The 23556-nt window shown below is 39.9% G+C and overlaps 1 non-coding gene across 1 annotated transcript; it reads left to right on the top strand.

The window, feature by feature from the left end:
- The first annotated feature begins 436 nt into the window (after positions 1-436).
- Positions 437-561, top strand: LOC136156488 (U6atac minor spliceosomal RNA). The gene has a single exon (XR_010661030.1). It is a non-coding gene; the product is annotated as a U6atac minor spliceosomal RNA (small nuclear RNA).
- Positions 562-23556: the final 22995 nt, after the last annotated feature.

Below are 23556 nucleotides of genomic sequence, written 5' to 3'. Positions count from 1 at the left end.
GTGGAGGTAGGGATAAGTGATCAGATTGAGTTTGGCTGGCAGAATCCACTGGATTTTTCTGGCAGGTGGGATCAAATTTAGGAAGAAAAGAGCAGTTAAATGGGACTTTTATGCTTTTGTCTGATCCATTGAATGCATGATGGTTCTATTTACTGGAGTGGATAACCTTGGGGTAGAATTAAGGTTGTTGTTTAGTCACTAAACCGTGTCCAACTCTTGCGACTTCCTGGCCTATAGCCTGCCAGACTCTTCTCTTCATGATATTTCCCAGGTAAGAATACTAGAGTGGATTACCATTTCCTCCTCCAGGGGATCTTCCCCATTCAGGGATGGAACCCATGTCTCATGCAGCTCCTGCGCTGGCAGATGGTAAACACTGAGCTACCAGGCAAGCCCCAAATTAGGCTGGGGAAACATCATCCAGAGCAGTGTTTTGATGTTATATGAAAGGAGAAAAAGTTTAGTGCTCCCTTGACAGAGATGTACAAGACCCTTGGCCTGACAACACGCATATGGTTAAGGCATTTCCAGGTACTTTGTAGCATCTAACCACTGTTTTGGGGACTGATTAACCGATTTGCAGGACAGGAATAGAGATGCAGACATTGAGAATGGACTTGTGGACCCAGCAGGGGAAGGAGAGAGTGGGACGAATTGAGAGAGTAGCATCAATATACATACACTGCCATGTGTACAATAGATAGCTAGCGAAAGCCGCTATATAGCGCGGAGAACTCAGCTCGGTGCTCTGATAAGTTAGAGGGGTGGGTTCGGGGAGTGGGAGCAAGACTCAAAAGGGAGGGGATATATGTACACATATGGTTGATTTTTACAGCAGAAACTGACACAGTATTATAAAGCAATTATATTCCAGTTAAAAAAGAATACAGTTGACAGCCAGGAGTGATGCAGGGGACATCACTGGGTGTAGAAATCAGTGGTCATGAAGAGATGAAATCTGGAGATGAACTATTGACTCCCAAATGTTATATTTGTCATTTAAAGTCCTGAGACTTCATAAGAAACATTGGAATATGGAAAATGAAGTCAAAATACTGAACCCTGGTGTCCTTCTGACATTTGGGGGTCAGAAAGAAGAGGATTCAGCAAATGAGAGGAAAAATCAGGAGACAACTTGACCTTGTGTGCATGCATGCTCAGTTGTGTCTGACTCTTTGCAGCCCCATGGACTGTAGCCCACCAGGCTCCTCTGCCCATAGAATTGTCCAGGTAAGAATACTGGAGTGGGTTGTCATTTCCTACTCCAGGGGATTTTCCTGACCCTGGGTAAGTAAAACTGATGGTGAAGGTAATAAGGGTGGTCCCAACACTAGGTGGGGGTCTGTCTTTATTTAGAAAATACAAATTCCAAAATAACTTTGAGTCCCTTGGCATGTAAATAGCAGATAGTATGATTGCTAATCTGCTGTTCATGCAAGTTAATCAGGGATTTGGAAGGATGGAGGTGCGGCGGGAGAGTTTTGGTGAAGGGACTGGGAATAAGGGGAAAGTAGATGACTGGACAACATGGTGAGGTGGCTGGAGAACTTGTAGATTTTATTTTAGTTGCTAGGAAATAAATCCACCTGTTTGCCCAAGCCTTTAGTAATTCTTACTACATAGAAATGAATGCTTTTAGCATCTGTGTGTGTTGATGTGTGTGAGAACTAAGTTGTCTACATCTGATGCAGAGTGGAGGGGAGGGGTGAAAGAAGTCACAAGTTTAGAGAGGAATATTGATGTATATTGATATTGTATAGATTTATAGAGTCTTGAAGCTAAAATTGAGAAGGGATTGCAGAAACCTTCTGGTCAGAAAACAAGCTGGCATCTAGGTTACACTTATGTGACCAAGTAGCTGCTTTGATTCTCCCATCATATTAACCATCTTGGTCTAGGACCTCTTGCCCCTTAACTTTTAGTATTCATGCTGATTTTCATAATCGCTTGGACTCTCAGTCCTGGCTGCTGCTGAACAAGACCATTGTGCTGTCAGCCTTGCTCTGGCCTTGCCCTTTACTTCTGAAACAGGTCAAGTGAGACTGATGGGTATTTCAAGTACAAATAATTACATTGAATAAGGAGGTTGCCTTCTCCGAAGCAAGGAAGAATATATCTTTATGGTTTCAGCTGCCAAGTTTTCAAAACAGTTTTTGCGTTGGCTTCTGGTTTCTTGTTTTTTTTTTGGTAGATGGTGGTAATTAATTCTTCTTATTACTTATACAAACTAACTCCATATTTGAGGCAAAACTTGTTCTTTCTAAAATGAGGTTTTGACAAGCCCCTACTATCTTTTAGATAATGGCTAGTTGATTGTGTTTTTGATAGACTCTGAGTCCTGGTTCCAATATTTGAATACCAGAGTAACACAGAGAAATTAAAAAAAAAAAAAAATTGTGTTGAAGCAACAGCAGCAACAATAAACTAGCTTTATAAATCAAATCTTCCAACAGTCTCTTATAAATTGTTAGATTAGGTAGTGCTACTCCTCTGGTCTGCGCTTGACTTTGTCCTTCTTCTTTAACTCTCTCTTATCTCTCCCTCCCTTCCTGTCCTTCTTTTATTCCTAAATGTACCCCCCATAAACCCCAAAGCTTAAAAAAATACATGGAACCACCATTGAATCTGAGTTAATCAATCTCATCTAAGTTCAAATCTCAACATTAGCACCTCCCATCTTTGTGAGCTTCTCAAGGCAGCTTTTCTGTCTTGATTCCCTATCTTTTCACAAGGGGGTTACTGTGTCACTTAGGGCTGTTGGGGAAATTAAAATATTGGGTTGGCCAAAAAGTTCATTTGGGTTTTTCTACACCATCTTATGGAAAAGCCTGAACGAACTTTTTGGCCAACCTAGTTGATGGTAAATACAAAGTTATTACAACAATGCCTAACATATTAAGCATTCAGTAAATGCTAAAGTTTGTTATTCTTCAAATGGACTTATATTTAAATAAGAAACCAGAAAAAGAAAATGTTTTGTAATGATGTCCTTTGTAAGAAGAACCTGGAGCTGGGAGAAAGATTTTTGAATTTGAAGGATGGAAAGGAAAGGAGACGAACATAAGACCTATGTTCTCTGAGCTAATTCAGAAAAGATTGTACTGGTTGGTTTCTTTTTTAGTTGCTCCTCATCTGTGTAGCTCTGTCATTTAGATGCTATTGAAAAGGCATGTGCTTGGATACTTGCAGGCCTACTACTGGTCTTGAAACTAACAGTGACTTTGAGTCATTTATTTATTTTTGGAGTTATGATTTCTTATATCTAAAATGGGAATAGTAACCTCAAATCAAATATACTATGGAAAATGTGCCTTGAAAACATTACCAAGATTCACCCTGGTTTGGAAGATTTCTAAGATTCTATTGTAAGTAAATGAAGGTTGGGTATGCTTTTACTAAGTTCATCTGGCCCTTGCAGTCCTACTTAGCCACACAAGTTCTCCTGTTTCTAGGGAAATTACTTCAATTAATCTCTGAATGGCAGCCCTCTCCCCTGGCACAGCAGACAGCAGCTGTTGAATACCCGGGAACAGGAGACAGCGGTCTCGTTCTGTGAAAGGAAGGATGAATTTTTTTGTTCAGCTGTAATCACAGAGGAGTTTAGGAGTGGGTAGAAGTTTGTCCAGAGTCAAATAATTTCCTCTCCTTTATTCAAAACAGAAAGCAAGAACAGATGAACTCCTGGTGTCATGACAAAAGAAATCCAGTTCAGTCATGGCCCTTCTCTTGGGCTGCCCGTAGAATCTCAGGATCACCAGTAGATTAGACTGGAATGGCTCTCTGGAAGAAGTTATGATCTATCTTGTCAGAGGCCTTCTGGGGACACTTTGTCCCTTGTATTAATGACACGATATCCTGGAAATGCTTCTTTGGAAATCATCTGAATATGTTACAAAACCCTGTGGTTTAGCAATCCCAACTCAACTGACTGAAAACTCTTTTGGTTTTGATAATTATATCAGGGTACAGACAATAGTACAAAACCTTGAAGCATTTTGGTTTTTCCCTTGGAACTTGCAGGGAGCCATAAGTTTACATTAGAAACCTGTCTCCTGCAGAATTTTATTGGGAAAACCATAGCTACTATAAATACTCTCTCATAGAAGCTAAAACTGTTTAAGGTTTTTTTCCCTTGATTTTGTAATGCCTCTTAGAAATGGTTGAATGCTTCATATTTAATTCTTACAAAAACAATTTTCCCTTGAACAGACCCTTGGTTTTCTGTTCGGTGTGTTAGTGTAATTTTTTCCATGAACAGATTTAGGCATTTTGGCAATTTCAGTATTAAAGACAAATTAATGGACATTTAATTCAATAAACTTGTAGGATTAAACCCAGTACCCAAAGTGAAGTGATGTAAGATATTTTAGCAAGGGTCTTAGCTTTCCTTCCCAAGTCCCAAATTGGCTTCTACTTTGACAGAATTATTTGTATATTTCTTGGAGCTATTTTCCAGATCGTGCAGGGTTTGAATCCAAGGTGGCCTATTTGATCCATCTGTGTTTCTGTTAAGGTTGCTGCCTGACTGAATGATTTTCTGAAAGAATTAAGAAATGTTCTTTCTGATTAACCACAGGAAAAAAATAGTGAGGAGAGCATTAACTCTGCCAGCTTAAAGCATCAATTTTCTAAAGAAAAAGTTAGAAAAGAGCTAGTGGAATATGGTGGAACTAGGTTTTATGGGGGCGGAGGCTCTAAGTTGTCAGGATGATTCTCAGGAGAGGAAATTAAACATCAATCAAAGAATTAACTGTGCAGGTCAAAGAAAGTGATTAAGAATAAATTAAACTTAGGATAAATTAGAAGAAAAATAGTATTATACATAATCATTTTTATAACGAAACAATTGGATCTTAGTATCATTAAGTCATTAGCTCATCTAATCAAGGAAAAGAATGCCCAAGTACCTAATTAGGAAAGAGAAATGTGAAACTCCTACAATTAGAGAAGATATCAAGAATCTATACAGAAATAGGGGACTTTATATAAAACTTAAATTTAAAACTTTTTCTTAGTTTTATTTGTATTTTCCTAGAAAGCTTAAATTGACTAGACAAATAATCCTGAAAATGATAAGAATATTTTTAAAAAAGCCTTGAGAAGATTTGAGCTGTGTACTTTCACAGAGGAATTCTTTTAAATCTTTATGCAACAAATAATCCCTTTATTATTTCTGCTATTCTGGTTTTGTTTTATGTAGTTCCCTCCCCACCCTACTCCACCAGGAAATCTACCTTGACAAAATCAATACCCACCTACCTGCTTCTACATAAAACAGATTACTCTTACTCATGAATGTTGATAAAACAACTCTAAATAGAAAAATTTCAGATAGAATTGAAGAAGTCTACTGAAATCCTTCTAGACTTAATATTGGTTTATAGAATCAGTGCAGGCTTGAATGTGGCTTTAGTCAGAAAAGTTTTCATGGGCTGGAACAATGTGTCCTTTTGTTTTTCAGTTCTTCTCCTCCCTGTGTGTTATATTAAAGTAATTAAACAGGGATGCTATTAGCCTTAGGTGGTTCTAATGTCTTGGTAACCTGTGTAGGTCAAAGTGGTTGCACTCAAGTCTGGGAGAATGAAGCTTAAGAACAACTGACCACAAACAGCCAACTAGGCTTTCCCAGACAAGACAACTGCCTAGGTGACAGACAATCAGTTAAGTTCCTTGCTTTGCTTCTATATGTTCTCTATAAAAATCTTTATCCCAGCTCCCATAGCTGAAAGATTCCTAACCACTTTGTTTCATGCAGTCCAATTTGAATTGGCATAAGGGAAGGGGACTTCCCTGGTGGCTTAGACAGTGAAGAATCTGCCTGCAATGAGAGAGACCTGGGTTTGATCCCTGGGTTTGGAAGATCCCCTGGAGGAGGGCATGGCAACCCACTCAGGTAGTCTTGCCTAGAGCATCCCCATGGACAGAGGAGCCTGGCAGATTACAGTCCATGGGTTGTAAAGAGTTGGGCATGACTGACGACTAAGCACAGCACACCTTACTTAAATAAGACTCTTAAATTTTGATGTGGCACAGTTATCAATTAACAGTTGATGACACCTTCCTTTGCAGGAGAGGGAAGATGGCTGAAACAACTTGATATTGACGTTTTCCAAACTCAATGGTGTCAGCTGCATGAGCCCTTCTTTCTTCCATCACTTCTGCAGCTAACCCAGGAAAGAACTCTGACCTCAGTGCTGCATGCTCACCTCTGACTCATTTCAGTTCAGTTGTTCAGTTGTGTCCAACTCTTTGTGACCCCTGGACTGCAGCACACCAGGCCTCCCTGTTCATCACCATGTCCCTTAAACTCATGTCCACTGAGTCGGTGATGCCATCCAACCATCTCATCCTCTGTCGTCCCCTTCTCCTCCCACCTTTAATTTTTCCCAACATCAGGGTCTTTTCCAATGAGTCAGCTCTTCATATAAGGTGGCTGAAGTTTTGGAGTTTCAGCTTCAACATCAGTCTTTCCAATGAATATTCAGGACTGATCTCCTTTAGGATGGACTGGTTGGATCTCCTTGCTGTCCAAGGTCACTCTCAAGAGTCGTCTCCAACACTGCAGTTCAAAAGCATCAATTCTTTGGCTCTAAGCTTTCTTTATGGTCCAACTCTCACATCCATACATGACTATTGGAAAAACCAATAGCCTTGACTAGACAGACCTTTGTTGGCTAAGTATTGTCTCTGCTTTTTAATATGCTACCTAGGTTGGTAATAACTTTTCTTCCAAGGAGTAAGCGTCTTTTAATTTCATGGCTGCAGTCACCATCGGAAGTGATTTTGGAGTGCCCCAAAATAAAGTCTGTCACTGTTTCCATTGTTTCCCCATCTATTTGCCATGAAGTGATGGGACCAGATGCCATGATCTTAGTTTTCTGAATGTTGAGCTTTAAGCCAATTTTTTCACTCTCCTGTTTAACCTTCATCAAGAGGCTCTTTAGTTCCTCTTCACTTTCTGCCATAAGGGCGGTGTCATCTGCATAGTTGAGGTTATTGATATTTCTCCTGGCAATCTTGATTCCAGCTTGTGCTTCATCCAGCTCAGCGTTTCTCATGATGTACTCTGCATATAAGTTAAATAAGCAGGGTGACAATATACAGCCTTGATGTAATTGTTTTCTTATTTGGAACCAGTCTGTTGTTCCATATCCAAGTTCTAACTGTTGCTTCTTGACCTGCATATAGATTTCTCAGGAGGCAGGTCAGGTGGTCTGGTATTACCATCTCTTTCAGAATTTTCCACAGTTTATTGTGATCCATACAGTCAAAGGCCCACTTAATTGTTTTCTAGGCTTTGTCTCTGTGTCCTTCTCTATTGGCAACAGTTAAAATAACATGGAATGGGCAAGAGGTAGTCCCTCAAAGAAAGGGACGCTGGTGTGTTAATACCATACATCTATTACCAAGGATTTGTTCTGGGGATGCATGTCTAGTTGGATGTTATACAATGTTTCTTATGATTTTACTGTATTATTTACTATATTTACTGCATTTGTTCTCCAGTGAGAACATTAGATCAACTCTTTAAATGCCAAAATGCCTTTAATATAATTGAATATCCATCCTCAAAGTAATTTTAATGAAAATGGTAATTGAAAAATTCATTAAAAAGTAGGCATTTCAAACTTACAGGTACTATAGAGCTTAATCCTTTAAAATGATGCTATTAAAGTGTTGCACTCAACATGCCAGCAAATTTGGAAAACTCAGCAGTGACCACAGTACTGGAAAAAGTCAGTTTTCATTCCATTTCCAAAGAAAGGCAATGCCAAAGAATGTTCAAGATACTGCACAATTGTACTCATCTCACATGCTAGCAAAGTTATGCTCAAAATTCTCTAAGTCAGGCTTCAGCAATACGTGAACCATGAACTTCCAGATGTTCAAGGTGGATTTAGAAAGGGCAGAGGAACCAGAGATCAAATTGCCAACATCTGTTGGATCACTGAAAAAGCAAGAGAGTTCCAGAAAAACATCTACTTCTGCTTCATTGACTATGCCAAAGCCTTTGACTGTGTGGATCACAATAAACTGGAAAATTCTACAAGAGATGGGAGTACCAGACTGCCTGACCTGCCTCCTGAGAAATCTGTATGCAGGTCAAGAAGCAACAGTTAGAACTGTACATGGAACAACAGACTGGCTCCAAATAAGAAAATGATTACATCAAGGTTGTATATTGTCACCCTGCTTATTTAACTCATATGCAGAGCATATCATGTGAAATGCCAGGCTGGATTAAACACAAGCTGGAATTGCTGGGAGAATTATCAATAACCTCAGATATGCAGATGATACCACTCTTAGGACAGAAAGTGAAGAAGAACTAAAGAGCCTCTTGATGAAAGCAAAAGAGGACAGTGGAAAAGCTGGCTTGAAACTCAACATTCAAAAAACTAAAATCATGGTATCTGCTCCTGTCACTTCATAGCAAATAGATGGGGAAACAGTGACAGACTTTATTTTTTTAGGCTCCAGAATCACTGCAGTTGGCGACTGCAGCCATGAAATTAAAAGACACTTGCTCCTTGGAAGAATAGCTATGACCAGCCTAGATAGCATATTGAAAAACAGAGACATTACTTTGCTGACAAATGTCTATCTTGTCACAGCTTATGGTTTTTTTCAGTAGTCATGTATGGATGTGAGACTTGGACTCTTAGGAAAGCTGAGAACCCAAGAATTGGTGCTTTTGAACTATGGTGTTGGAGAAGAGTCTTGAGAGAGACCTTGGACTGCAAGGAGATCAAGCCAGTCAATCCTAAAGGAGGTCAGATCTGAATATTCATTGGAAGGACTGATGCTGAAACTCCAATACTTTGGCCACCTGATGTGAAGAACTGACTCCTTAGGAAAGACCCTGATGCTGTGAAAGATTGAAGGCAGGAGTAGAAGGGGATGACAGGGGATGAGATGGTTGGATGATATCATCGACTCGATGGACAGGAGTTTGAGCAAGCTCTGGGAGTTGGTGATGGACAGAGAAGCCTGGCATGCTGCAGTCCATGGGGTCACAAAGAGCTGGACATGACTGAGCGACTAAGCACATGGTAAATGCTAAGGAAGAACCCATGTAAAATTTCTCTTTGAGGAGCCTTGATAATTTTTAAAAAGAAGTGTTGAGATAAAGGAGTTTGAGTGATTGGCACTTGCTGGCGTTCTCAGTTGGAAATCTTTCCTCCCAGCTATCTCTCTCTGAGCTCTGACTCTATGATTCAGTATCAAATAAGGTTCCCTCCTCCCTGCCCTAGGACAGAGTTTTGCTGCCTGATAAGAAGCTCTGCGAGGCCCTGACTTTCTCCTCCATGTCACATGGACCTCCCTTCAGGCTGCATTCACTCCTGCTGCCATCTCAGTAAGTCAAGGAGGTCCATTTCTTGGCTTCCTAAGTGCTTAAAAGGCCTTTAAGTATAAAATCTGGAGCACAGGACTTTCTCAGGCTTTCTGTTAATTAAATTTTGGATCTTTTCTGAATACATGGGTTCAGTTTTGGGGTATAATTCAAATACCAAATTGTGATGATTATAATTTATATAATTTTATTTGGTATCTATTTCAACCTCATCTTATCCTGTCATTGATTACAAAGCTGTGTTTCATCCTCTGTCCCTCTACTCTAGATAGTAATATTGGAGAATATTAGGACACAAAATATGAGAGTCAGACTCATGGCCATTAAGTCAGGCAAATCTGTGTAAGCATCAGGAGTTAGAGACTGCTACTTTTTACCTCCACCTGCAGATTAGTTAATGGCTTGGAATAGGTACTATAATCTATGGAGAGAAGAGTGCAATTGGTTAGTTTAGTTTCGATGACACTCCCGTGAATTAGTGAGACTCTTAGAAGGATTCTCTGCCACCGTTTTTCTTGATAAACTTCGAGCACTGTGGATCAGAAGGTTCTCTCACTCTTAATGCACCCTGATGAATTCGGGCAGACCTCTTTATAGGGAAGGTGAGCACATTGTCTCCAGAAATAAAAATCTCGCTTAAAAGTGGAATGGAAACTGACCAATAACAAAGATATTAATTTCAAGTAGAGGAAATAATTTACAAAGCTAACGTCAGTTACTTCTCATGGGTAAAGTATCTCCTTTTATATACATGGTCACTTAGTTATGTATATACAGGAACCAACCAGAAGAATTTTGCTTAATGCTCTTAGATTTTCACCACACCACCAGTCCCATGAGCAGAAAATACTGCAAACTTCAATGTGTACCTATAAGTACATTATTACCCTTCAAACTATTGTTCCCCAGTAGCCCACAAACTTCCTACCCCCTGCGCAGGTGAGCAGTGGCTACAGACACCATGTATAAATTCTTGTCTTCTTGGCAATATGCCTCTTTCTGTGATTGAAGGAAAAAATATAGAACATTATTAGACACTCTTGAAAATACATCACTCATTGTCTTTTTATGATTTGTATGGAAGTGAATCATAACATATAGAGTACATTCTTCCCAAATTTAAATGATTTGAATGAAATGAAAACAAATTGTGTATGGCACAGATGTAAGCTCCTTGTAACTTCTCTTTCAATTAATTTTTATGAAAGCTCACCATTGTCTATTTTATTCAGTCCCTGAGTGTAAACTTGGAATATTATTTTTAAAGTTAACCATAAAAATATTCATTTTTTTTCCTTAAAGTCAGATTTATTGGTGTTTCAAGAACACTTCAAAATCTGAATATCTTCTTTGTCTTCTGATTCTTTCTACTTTGCTTTTTCATAGGAGATTTAGTTCATTGAAGGAAGTTACTTGAAAATTGATGTTGAAGACTTTTCCATATGAAACTATGTCTGTGTTTTGCATACGTGTATGTGTGTTTAAAATATACATATATATATATATATATATATATATAAATACACACTATATTTACAGTAGGTTTTCCTTTCTCTTTTGTGTTGATTTCAAGGCTTGATAAACCTTCCAATGTTAACTCCTAAGCATGAGTGTCCATAAAATGAGATGTCATTATGCATACTCAAGATTTCTTATAAACTTGTCCTTTTGAGTGTTAAAAAACATTCCTCCAAAGTAGATCTGTTTCCAATATGATTCTTGCTAAAGCTGTAATTAAATGGAATATAATACTAGAGTATCTTAACTCTTTTGCTTATTATTACTCTAAAGGCTTTAAGACCTCCTTAAAACAAGTCAAAATATGCAGCATAGTGGATGGTAAGTGACAGTTTTTGGTCTTGATGTGACTTTCCCCTGATCATCAGATTTTGAGATTGCTTTGCAGGAATCTTGAGTAGCCCCCATTTTTAATGTATAAATACCATATGGGGGAAAGGCAGGGTGCTTGATAGCCATACTTCTTGTCATCACATTATGTACAGTGGGAGAAACTGAAACTCTGAGGTCATCTCTTTGCAGGATAGAAATAAGAGTTCACACATCTTGATCCCCACCATCTTTCTGCTAGAACTTACATGGAGGCATATCTTAATATTCTCACTTAAAAGGGGAGCACAAATACATATGCTTTCCAGTTAAGTATTTCTCCTGCACCTGCTTGATGCAATTCACATTGTGAATATATCCTTGGATGTCTCAATCTTCTTAGAATCGTGTTGAGATGATGTCTCCTAACTCAGTGTCAGAACTCCCTCATTACTGAACACATAGGAAGTTGAACACAACTCCTGAGAAACTTCTGCCTTAAAAGGAACTCATCCAGGTACAAATAAAAATAAGTCATGTGAGTTTTTCAGTGACTACTGTGGGTATCAGGTTTGAATGAGGGGAGTTTTGGGGCCCAGACTGTGCAGTAGAAGAAATCAGATCAGCTCAAGAAATGGGGAGGTCCTGAGCGCAATGGTTCTAAACTACATCACAAGAGTTTGATGGATAGTTGACAGTGTTGAAGAGGTTAGTTTTCAGACTGTAAGTATGAATACCAAAAGTTACTTTAACAGAATCAAGTTACTCCTAAAACAAAGAATCCCTCCAAACTGAAAAGATAGCTCCCCTCTGGCTAAGAAGCTGTGCTTCAGAGATGGTCTGCTTGGTAATTCTTTAATGCTATTTTGAGTTTGACATATTTCTGGCTAAAAACACTCTTAAAAGAATATCTGTTTGTTTGAAATTTCTCATCTCCCCAACTTCTGCCCCACTTGTTACCACTGGGTAGTTGCTCCCTGCCCAGGGAAAGTGAGTCCCAGCTGTGGTTGACAGCTCTCTGCAGTCTTTAAGACGCTCTGGTGTCTCACTCAGGGGCTTGGAGCCACTAACATGAGCAGGAAGGGAAATGTGGGAGGTACATTAATGTGGGAAAAGAGAGATTATTTCAAAAGCAGCATACCAGTAACTTACAGAATGCTACTTCAAGAGCCAGTTTCCTTCAGCGCCAAAATCACTCCCTTGAGTGAGTTGCGAAGCAGTGTTAATCTGTCAGCACTCCGAGCCGCAATCGGGAGCATAGTTCTCAGTCTGTGTCTGTGGTTTCTTAGCTGGAAAGAGTTAAAAAATTTTTGAGGAAAAGCAGGCCTGTGTGCACTCAAGTGTATTTTAATTCTACCAATTGACTGTATTAATCTAATATAATAAATACTGTCTAATTTCCATTTGACAGCCCAGACCTAACCTGCTCTTACATCTTATTTATAAAAGGCTCACATCTTATCAAGTATAATGTATCTTGAGAATTTAAAACTATTTAAAATCAATTATTTCATGGAACTGATAGTCTCTATGTGCTAAGCACATGTGGGTTTTGACGACCTTATCGCCAAACTGCCTTTATTTTTACAATCAGAACTCAGGTCAGATTAGTTAGACTATGGCTTGAACATCTTTAACATGTGGAATATGTAGCTTCTTAATAAATTTTGAAATGAAAAACCTATTCCCTTCTATCTTACATGGTCTAATTGTTCATAACCCTTTGTGGCTATAGAAAAGCAATGTTGCCTAAGCAGACTGATTTACAATTGCCTTGAAGTGGATTGAAATAGGATGAGTGTAGACTATTAGCAACGTCTCTCCACTTTCTCCCTTTGCTAGTGTCCTTTATGTCCCATTAGTGTCTGGCAGAAGTCTTCCGTGTTCACTTTTGGACACAGTGGGAGAAGGAGAAGGTAGGATGATTTGAAATAATAGCTTTGAAACATATATATTACCACTTGTAAAACAGTCAGTGAGGATTTGATGTATGGAGCAGGGAACCCAAATCCAGTGTTCTGTGACAACGTGGAGGGATAAGGTGGAGAGGGAGGTGGGAGGGCGGTTCAGGAGGGATGGGAACCTTGTATGCCTATGGCCAATTCATGTTGATGTATGGCGGGGCCATCACATATTGTAATTATCCTCCAATTAAAATAAATACATCAAAATTCACTTGGCATGAGAAACAAAGTCCTGTCTATCATGAAGGTTCTGGCTGCAATCTACAGGTGTGAATTCAATTTATAGGGGTAAATGTGGAATGGACTCAGGTTTATGAAGTCTTTTTTTTTTTTTTTTTTTTGTGGTCTGCTTTGAAAGTCTTTATTGAATTTGTTACAATATCATTTCTGTTTTATATTTTGGCTTTTTAGTCCTGGGGTATGTGGGATCTTAGTTCCCCTTCCAGGGATCAAACCTGCACCCTCAACATTGGAACATGAAAATCTTAAGCACCGGGCCACCAGGAAGGTCCTTACAAAGTCTTATTCTCTACCTGAGAACATCCTTGTGGGTCTGATTGTAGAAAGCATCTTTGGTGAACCTGCTTTAGACCATTCTGTCTTTTCAGATTTGTTGCCTCCATCATGCAAATGATGTTTAAAGGGCAAAGAAGATTGTGTTCTCTTGTATATTAACTAAAGATATAAATATAGATTAAGTAAGCCAGAGAAACTTCAAACGTTCGCTGACTTGTTTTTTCCAGGATAGCACTTTCCTTATGACTTGAGGTCGTTTTTGCCTATATAGGTAGGTGTTTCAGGCCCAGTGATCTGAGAAGTGCAGTTGAAAGCTGTTGATGGTGGTGTCTCCAGTCAGCCTTGTTGGCATGGACGGGCATGTCCCAGTGATAGCAGCTGTGCTTGTCTTTTGGTTTGGTCTAAACAGTTTCTGCGCATATATCTGGTGATTTATTGCAAGCCCAGCTGCTTTGCTTATTTTTTCAGTACACGAAAAAAAAATCATTCGTAATTGAAGCTCAGAGAGAAATAATATTAAATATGACTTTCCATCAGCCAAGGAGCAGAAGGTACAAGTTTGTCTTATGATTTAAAGCCATCTGCAGACAGATGCATGGTTATTTAGAGGAGACCCCTGGATGCTGTTTGGAATGCGTTTTTAGCTGGAGGAGGTGCTTTCTCTTGGGACTTAAGCTTAAAAACAACTGTATTTTTTTTTTTTTTTTTTTTTGATTAGCATGACCAGCATAGTAATCCAGAAATAAAATGAGACTTTAAAACACATGTGCAGACATTTACGCCTACACACATTCACCTTTGCCTTTACACATGCACACACACACAGTGTTGCATGGATTCAGAACTTGTGTTAAAGAGAAGCAAGTAGAAACATTACTAATACAGCTAAATGAAAGGGACAGTTGTGGCTGAAAGACAGATGTCTAATAGAGGCAAGAAAATGCTCCAGAAGCCTCTCTCTTAGCAGTGGTCTGGCAACAGTTTCTACAATTATTATGTCCTTCATACTAGAAAATTTTGGTGTTGCATTGAACTCCATTCAGGCAACTTCTAAAAAATCATTCAGTTTCTTACGATTTTTTGTGGGTACTTACTCTACCTTAATAGGCCATTCTAACGAGAGCCTTGGGTATTCCTTCCTTTTTGCAGCCTCTGTGCTAGTGCCTGAATGACCCAAAATTATTAGGACTGAATCCTACTTTGTGTGAGTATATGAAAGGCAGACATTATTTTTGTGATGACTGCTTGTGAATAGGAGAATAAACAAAGTTTTATGGGAGCACAGGAGAAAGAGTGACCACTCGTTTTATGAAAGAGAGTAGTTGGTATGGTTCTTATCACTGAATTTCCCTGAGAATTCAGTTTTTCATGCAATCTAAGGTCCTCTTTCCAGTGAATCCTAAACACCAAGTGAGTCTTTTCTGTGCTACATCCACTCGTTTTCCTTCTTCCTTCATTTTATTCAGGGTGTATTTCTTTTTTTCTCCTTCACTGAAGACTTAATAATTGACCATTTTTGGTGGATGTTCTAAATATGAGCTTCCAGCGTGGCCAGCTTCTGCATATAGTCTTTCTGATGTCTTGTCAGGTTTCAGCCAGGACAAGCAGTAAATATCCCTGTCAGAGTATTGAACAGATTCAGCAGAGGGATTCTTAAAGAGTTACTAGAGATACTACCTTCCCAAGATACAGGGTGACTCCCAGAGATACCCAAAAGAAAGACAGTTCCATTTGGAGCCAGCAACAGTCAGGAGGACTTGAAGCACAAATGAGGGGCAACCCACATGTTTCTGGAGCCTTCAACCTGATGTGCCAAGTCCAGCTCTCAGGACACAAGGCAAGAGAAGAAGGCAGTACTGTCCCTGGAGAGAAGTGATTGATAAGCAATAGGTACCCGAAAGCAGATTCACAAGTCAGAATTCAGAGAGATAATTCTTAACATGTTTTTGCCTACCAACCTGAATTTGGGAAGGTGGGGGCAAAGTGAGATTTTACCTTCTGTCACCAAGCTCCACATGTAAATATCTGGAGAGAGCTGACTTTTGTAAGACTTTTTACCCTTTACTAACTTTCCCAGGATCCTATCTCAGTGGAATTCTTCCTCATCTCCAGAAACTGTAGAGGAGGAAAAATAATTTCCTTCTGCTCTTGATGGTGAGGGCTTTGCTGAGACTCCTTGTCCTCCAGGTCATCTCATAAATGTGTGAATTACTGAGTTGGCCAAAAGTTTGCTTGGATTTTTCTGTGACAGCGTATGGAAAAGCCCAAACAAACTTTTTGGCCAACCCAGTCCCTAGGTCAAAGCTTGGTCACTGTGTCCACCGAAGTCCGAGATCATCCTTGGGAAGGTTAACCTGCTTGTTGACCCGAAGAATTAAGACCCCTTTGTGTTGGGTCTTCTTGTGTCAAGCTCTCCTGTGTTAGCAAGAAATGCTTGAAGTTTGAAAGCTTATAACACAGAAACTAAGAAGTTAGGGTCCATGAGAGGCTTGGCTACCACCTCCATAGGTGGTGAGCAAGTGGTGCTCAAAGGAATGCTCTCGCGCCTTCACCTGGTTGGTCACTGCTCCTGGGGGGATCTGAGGGCTCTTTACGACCTTTTGGACTGTAGCCCGCCAGGCTCATCTGTCCATGGAATCTTCCAGGCAAGAATATTGGAGCAGGTTGCCATTTCCTTCTCCAGGGGATCTTCCCAACCCAGGGGTCAAACCCACGTCTCTTGCATTGCAGGTGGGTTCTTTACCCGCTGAGCCACTGGGGAAGCCCGCCTATAAAACTAGAACTGTCCAAAGGAACTAAGGTATATTAAAAAGGTTGGGAGTTTATTTGAACAAAATTGATTCAATCAGGACGCGTCTCATCTAGCAGGTAGAAAGGAGCACGGCCTGAGGAGCAGCTTGAAGTAGAAGACTTGTGTTGGCAGAAGGAAGTGAGAAAAAAGCAGTGGTCGTAGCTAATCTGCTTCTGTCTAGTGTAAGGTGACTTCCTCTAGTGAACAGTGGGGAGGTGTGAAGCAGATTACCTACTAGTGCTCTTCAGGGGGGTTCTGGCTGGACTCATTTAAGATGCAGTTTCTGGGAGAGCTGGAACTGTGGTTGTCTTGGTTTGGTGATGTGGAGCTTAGCTTAAGTGACTCAATGTTGGGCCTGGGGTCTTTTTTTAATTTTTAACTTATTTATTGGCTGTACTGGGTCTTTATTGTCCTGTGGGTTTTTCTCCAGTTGCGGTGCGCGGGCGCTACTCTCTAGGTGCGGCGCGCAGGCTTCTCACTGCAGTGGCTTCTCTTGCTGCTGAGCACTCTAGGGCACCTGGGCTTCAGTAGCTGTAGCTTGTGGTCTCAGTAGTGGTGCTTCCTGGGTCCTAGAGCACAGACTCAATAGTTGGGGCACACAGACTTAGTTGCTCAGCGACACGTGGGATCTTCCCAGACCAGGGATTGAACCGTGTCTCCTGCACTGGCAGGCAGACTGCTTACCACTGAGCCACCAGGAAAGCCCTGGTGTCTTGTTTTAAACAGTATACAGTGGTGAAGAATCTGCCTGCCAATGCAAGAGACCTGGGTTCCATCGATAGGTTGGGAGGATCCCCTGGAGAAGGAAATGGCAACCCACTCCAGTATTCTTGCCTGGAAATTTCCATGGACAGAGGAGCCTGGTGGGTTACAGTCCATGGGGTCACAAAGAATTGGACATGACTGATCGAGTAAACCACCACCACCCATTAACCCTTTATCAGATCAGTGACTTACAGATGTTTTCTCCAGTTTCATAGGTTGCCTTTGCATTTTGTTGACCGTTTCTTCCACTGTGCAGAAGCTTTTAAGTTGGATGTAGTTCAATTTGTTGTTTTTTTTTTTTTTTTTTGCCTTTGTTTGTACTTCTTGTGTCATATCCATGAATTCATTGCGGAGATCAGTGTCCAGAAGCATTTTCTCCCTTTGTTCTAGGAGTTATATGATTCCAGGCCTTAAATGTAAACCTTTAATCCATTTTGAGTTCATTTTTCTGAGTGGTGTAAGTAGGAGTTCAGTTTCATTCTTCTGCATGTAGTTATCGAGTCTTCTCAACACCGCTTATTGGAGACTATCTTTTCCCCCTTGGAATAATCTTGGCTCCTTTGTTAAATGTTCATTGACCTGAAAAAATTCTTGCAAGCCTCCATCAAGAGACTCGGAAGGAAACAAGCAAAACCGCTATTCTCTGTAATGGGAAGAAGGAAAGGTTTGAGATAAGGGACTACTTTAAGTTCAAAGGCAGCATCCCTGTTGCTATGCATCTACCCCTTATTAGCTGGCTGCCACCTGAGAATGAGGAATGTGCTTCTTTGAGTCTCCGTTTCTAAATCTCTTAATTGGAGTTTAACTAGATCAGGCTTTCAACTTATCTCTTCCTCAGCAAATGAGAAGTGTGATGACCTGCCCAGTGCAAATCTCAGGGCATTAATTGTATCTGAAGCTCTTTCTCTCTTGTAAAAAAAAAAAAAAAAAAGTCTTAGTAGAAAGCAATAAAGTACCATTAGTCTAGGATGGCCTTGAATTCTCATTAATTTTTATAAGTGAATTTGGGGATTTTAATGATTATTAACACTAAGTTACTTGGGACCTTCTCCCATTATTACAGACCACTTCTGAAAAGAACTCCAAGAAGCTGAAAGGAACATTCTAGATGTCACATTTTATTTTGCCTGTGCAGAAAAAAGTTAACACAGCCGGGCCCAAGACTGCTGTTACTGAAAGGTCTGTTTTTAAGGTTGGCCCTTGGCTGACATCTGGGAACTTGACCGATTAAAGAGTTCCTACATTGATTGATAAGATTTTCCTAAATGGTAAGGGTGGCTCAGTGAGTCTAGACTGTGCAGATAAAATGGTTTATGCAGAACACCTGTTTTCCGGGAGTCTGGAATTGCAGTCTGTGCTAGGCAGAGGGTACCTATCTGTCCAGCCTCCAACAAAACTTGCATGCTGAGTCTCTGAGCTTCCTTGGTAGAAAACATGTAGCAGCTGTTGTCACAGTTAGTTGCTGGTGGAATTAAGCATGTCTTCTGTGACTTTGCTGGGGGAGAATTCTTAGAAGCCTCCACCTAGTTTCCTCTGGACTTTCCCCTTGTTTCCTTTCCCCTTGCTGGTTTTGCTCTGTATTCTTTCACTGATGTCTTTGTGCTGAGTCATGTAAGTCAGCTGAACCTAGGGTAGTCTCGGGGACCCCAGACACAATACAACTTAATGATTTCTTTCAAAAAAATAATTTCTTGAACAAATACTGGAATATGGAATATATCTTGGAATGGAAAGACAGAGTAGTGTGAGATGAACAAAGATGACTAATACGTACACATGTCCTAGATCAGTGGTTTAGATCGACATATTTAAAGGAACAAATGCAGTGGAAACGATGGGTGGGTAGAGCAGATAAGAGGGTGTGGGAGGGAGCTGATTGTGGGCTGAGTATCTTGGAAGCTGGGCTTCCTAGGTGGCACTACTGGTAAAGAACCCACCTGCCAATGCAGGATACATGAGACGTGGGTTCGATTCCTGGGTCAGGAAGATCCCCTGGAGGAGGGCATGGCAGTCCACTCTAGTATTCTTGCCTGGAGAATCCCATGGACAGAGGAGCCTGGTGGGCTATAGTTCATGGGGTTGCAGAGTCAGACATGACTGAAGCGATATAGCAACCCATGCGTGTACACATCTTGGAAGCTACCTTGAGATTTAAAATTTAACAAGGAGGGCTGTGATAAGTGCTTCTTTTAAACTGTGCTGCAATCTCTACGTGATCTGAAAAGTCTGATCAGAGTGTGGGTGCAGGGAGAAACCCCAGGAAGTATTAGAGAAGAGTAAGGTTATATTTGAGAAGGGTTATCCATGGACATAAAGGTCCAGGATTATATAGTAATTAGCCTTCTCCTATCCAAGAGATGAGGAACACCTTTTGAAAGAGTCTTCAGGTTGGGGCCCCAGGAATTCCAAGACAGTGGAAAAAAATCTATTTGCTTGAGTGCAGTATTAGTTTGCAGTGACTGAACTTAGTGAGTGCCTCCTGTGTGCCATTACTGTTCTGAGCTTTATATCCATTAAATCTTTTGATCATCTCATCACCTAGGATGTAAGTATTTTTATCATCATTCATATTTTACAGGTGTAGCGGGGGAGGACCAGAAAGTTTCTTCTCCCTAGGTCATAAAGCTGCTAGACCTCAACCCTCTTCTCTGCTCGACTTCTCTATTGGAAGTTAGCCAAGAGTTCATTCATAGGAGGCAGAACTTGTTTTCCTGGGAGTACTCCAGAGCCCATCAAAGATCAGTGGAGCACTGTGGAGAAAGAAGCAGTCTTTCTGCCTGCCTAACACCACGGCAGGGCTGCAGGGAATCAAGCAGGGCAGTGGTTCAGTGCCTGACTTTGAGTCAGAGGAACCTGGACTGGATCTACTCTATCACTGGCCAAATCTCTTGGGATAGGTTACTTAGATTTCTCTGTGCATCAACTTCTTTCCTAAATTGGGGAAACTTAGTGTCTACCTTTATGTGTGTGATGGGAGGACTAAATGCCCTAAAAATGATGACTCTGAAGTCCTTGGCATACGGCCTGGTACATAGTCAACACTCAACAAACGGTGACTCTTATTAATCCATAGGGGGTAGGTTATTCTCACACCAATTTCTGTTTCATGGCCACTTTTAATTTACCGCTAATTACATTTTGATGGTATTTGCATAGAGTATTTAATTGAGTGAAAAATCCCATTAATACTTCATAATGAAGTACACAAATTATATGGGGAAAACATTGTTAGGATATTATAAAGGAAGGCCCCCTTTTATTAAACATTTATGTCTCATGAGGATGACTATCTCAGCAGTAACCTTTCCATTTAGTGGGATCATTAGGTTCCTCATGAACAAGGGCTACAGTCATTTTATAGCCTTACTCCATTTTTATGTACCACCAGGGAAAGTGCCATCCCCAATTCAGCCCCTTCTCTACTCCCACTATTAACCACAGTCTGCCCCCTCCCCTAAGGCAAATTTTTAGTCACATCTTTGTTCACTTGCCAGCATTAGTTTTGGGAGGAGAGTCTTAGCATTCAGGTAGACCAGCAGCTCCCATCTTGTTGATCTTTGTCACTTGCTGGTTTCACACACACGAATTGGTTTTCCACGATCTTCATGCTACTGCTTCTAATGTCCTTACTGGTGTTTCTCAACCACGGTGCTGGCTACCTTCTCTTCCCCGCTCTCAACCTAGTCTTGAGAAAGGTGAGAAAAAATATGCTTAGACCCACTCATGGACTTCCAGTTCTTTCCCTTCAATGGCAGTTGGCCTAAAATTGTGTGTCCAACTTTGTATCCTTGGTCGTATGCACCAATAGTACCTCTCACAAGGAAGTGTGTCTGAAATGAGCTTGCTATTATTCCAAGTAAAGGGACCTTTTGAGTACCCATTCTTGCTGCTATTCAAGTCTACTATGCTGCTTAGATATTTCCCACCTGTACTTCTGTATGGTCTTTATTTCCTAGTCTACTATTTGCACTGCTGATGTCTGTCTTTATGTATTATTTTACCCTTACCCTGACTGAAATCCTTCCATTGTATTTGTTTCCCCAAAATATAAAAATCAGTTATTTCTAGACTTTGTGCTGTGCTTAGTCACTCAGTAGTGTCTGACTTTTGTGACCACATGGACTGCAGCCCACCAGGCTCCTCTTTCCATGGGATTGTCCAGGCAAGAATACTGGAGTGGGTTGCCATGCCCTTCTCCAAGGGATCTTCCTGACCCAGGGATCAAACCCAGGTATCCTGCTTTGCAGGCAGATTCTTTACTGTCTGAGCTACCAGGGACATGAATAATTAGAAAATAAAATTTAAAGAATTTCATTTACAATAGCATCACAAAGTATGAAATACTTAGGAATACATTTGACAAAATATGGGAAAGACCTTCTACCCAGAAAATTATGGAACACAGAGGACACAAATCAAAACTAAATAAATGCAGAGTTATACCATATAAATGGATTGAAAGATTCAATATTGTTATAAATTCTTCTCAAATTTATCTATAGGTTCAGTACTATCTCATTACAAAAATCACAGTGGATTTTTAAATAAAAATTGAGAAGTTAATTCTAAATATATCTGGAGATATGAATGACCTACAAGTCAGAGTTTTATTTAGAAAAACAGTCGAAAGATTTACACTTCAGAATTTATAATTTACTATAATGCAACAGTAATAAATGCAGTATGACATTTACATAAAGATAAATGAATAGATCAATGGAACAGAATTAGACTGATCATATATAGGAATTGATTTTTGACAAAGATGCCATGGTATTCAGTGGGGAAAGGGTATCTTTCAAAAAGTAATGCTGGAATGGTATTTGATCACAGTGCCATTAGGTAGATCCAAGAGAAAGAAAACATGAATTGTAAATAATATAAGATCTGTGATAAAGACAAAAACTAGATTCATGAAACCTGCGTATAGAAACAGCAAGTAAAAAACTGCTGGTATCAAAATGGAAGAACTTTGAATCAAACATTTTTAAAAAGTGAGATGTTGTGAAGCTGTTCTTCACATTTGTTTTGTGTTTAGGAAGGAGTATTGCAAATGTTCAGTATAAATTAAGAGAAATAAAAGCAGATTTGGACTTTAAATGTAAACAGAAAAATAAATAATATCATGTTGCAATCATTTGCTAGTTCATTAAATAAAAAATCAATTATAGCATATATAGCAGTATCTTACCTCAGTTATTTTATAAGTTTAAAAATTAAAATGAATTTTTATTGGAGTACAGTTACTTTACATTGTTATGTGAGTTTCTGCTATAAAGTGTAGTGAATTAGCTATATATATACATATATCATACACATATATCCCCTTTTTCTTGGATTTCCTTCCAAGGAAGGAAGGACACCACAGAGCATTGAGTTGAGTTCCCTGTGCTATCCAGTAGGTTCTCATTAATTATCTATTTTATGCAAAGTATCAATAGTGTATAATGTCAATCCCAATCTCCCAATTCATCCCATTCTCCCCTTCCCCCACCCCTGTACCCTGTTTGTTCTCTATGTCTCTGTCTCTAGTTCTGCTTTGCACCAACGATTGTTATTGACATTTAAAGTGTTTTCTAACTATAGCAAGAGTTCTAACTATAGCAATATATCAAACAAGTGTAAATGTTATGAGACACATGATGAGAAAATTTTTTGGAAAACATTGTCAATTTCATTCATTCATATGCAACATCTTCAAAACTTTTTTGCTATATACACATACCTCCTGTACTGTTACTTAATATATTTGAAGTGAGATGTCCCTGAGTGGGCAGAATGCTGATGTGACCCATGCACATGGGAGAGACCCACACAGGTCTCCTTGTCTTGATATTTGCTTTTTTAGCACAAACTTTAGGTTGCTTGAACTTGCCTGGTGGCTCTGACAGTAAAGAATCTGCTTGCAACATGGGAGACCTAGGTCTGATCCCTGGGTTGGGAAGACCCCCTGGAGAAAGGCATGGCAATGCACTCCAGTTTTCTTGCATGGAGAACACCATGGACAGAGAAGCCTGATGGGCTACAGCCCATGGGATCCCAGAGTTAGACACGACTGAGTGACTAATACTTTACTTTTCAGGTTGGTTTGCCATGCCACCAAGATCATAGTTGGACCATCCTTCCTTGTTCTGTGATTGAAAAGATCACATGAGACATCAAATCAGACTGCGCATATTGTTTGTGGAGGCTATCATGATGTCATAAAATGAAGCTAGATAGGTTTGCTAAGATTCATCCTCCCCTTGGTTACTCTGCAGTATTTAAATCAGGAGTCTGTTACCTTCTTAGAGTGGCTAAAGAGCAGCTATTCAAGGAACTATTCTTTTTCTCACTGA

The sequence above is a fragment of the Muntiacus reevesi genome, chromosome 1 (assembly GCF_963930625.1).
Source record: "Muntiacus reevesi chromosome 1, mMunRee1.1, whole genome shotgun sequence".
NCBI lineage: Eukaryota > Metazoa > Chordata > Mammalia > Artiodactyla > Cervidae > Muntiacus > Muntiacus reevesi.
The sequence above is the reverse complement of the archived record's forward strand: the minus strand, read 5'-3'. Positions and strand labels throughout refer to the sequence as shown.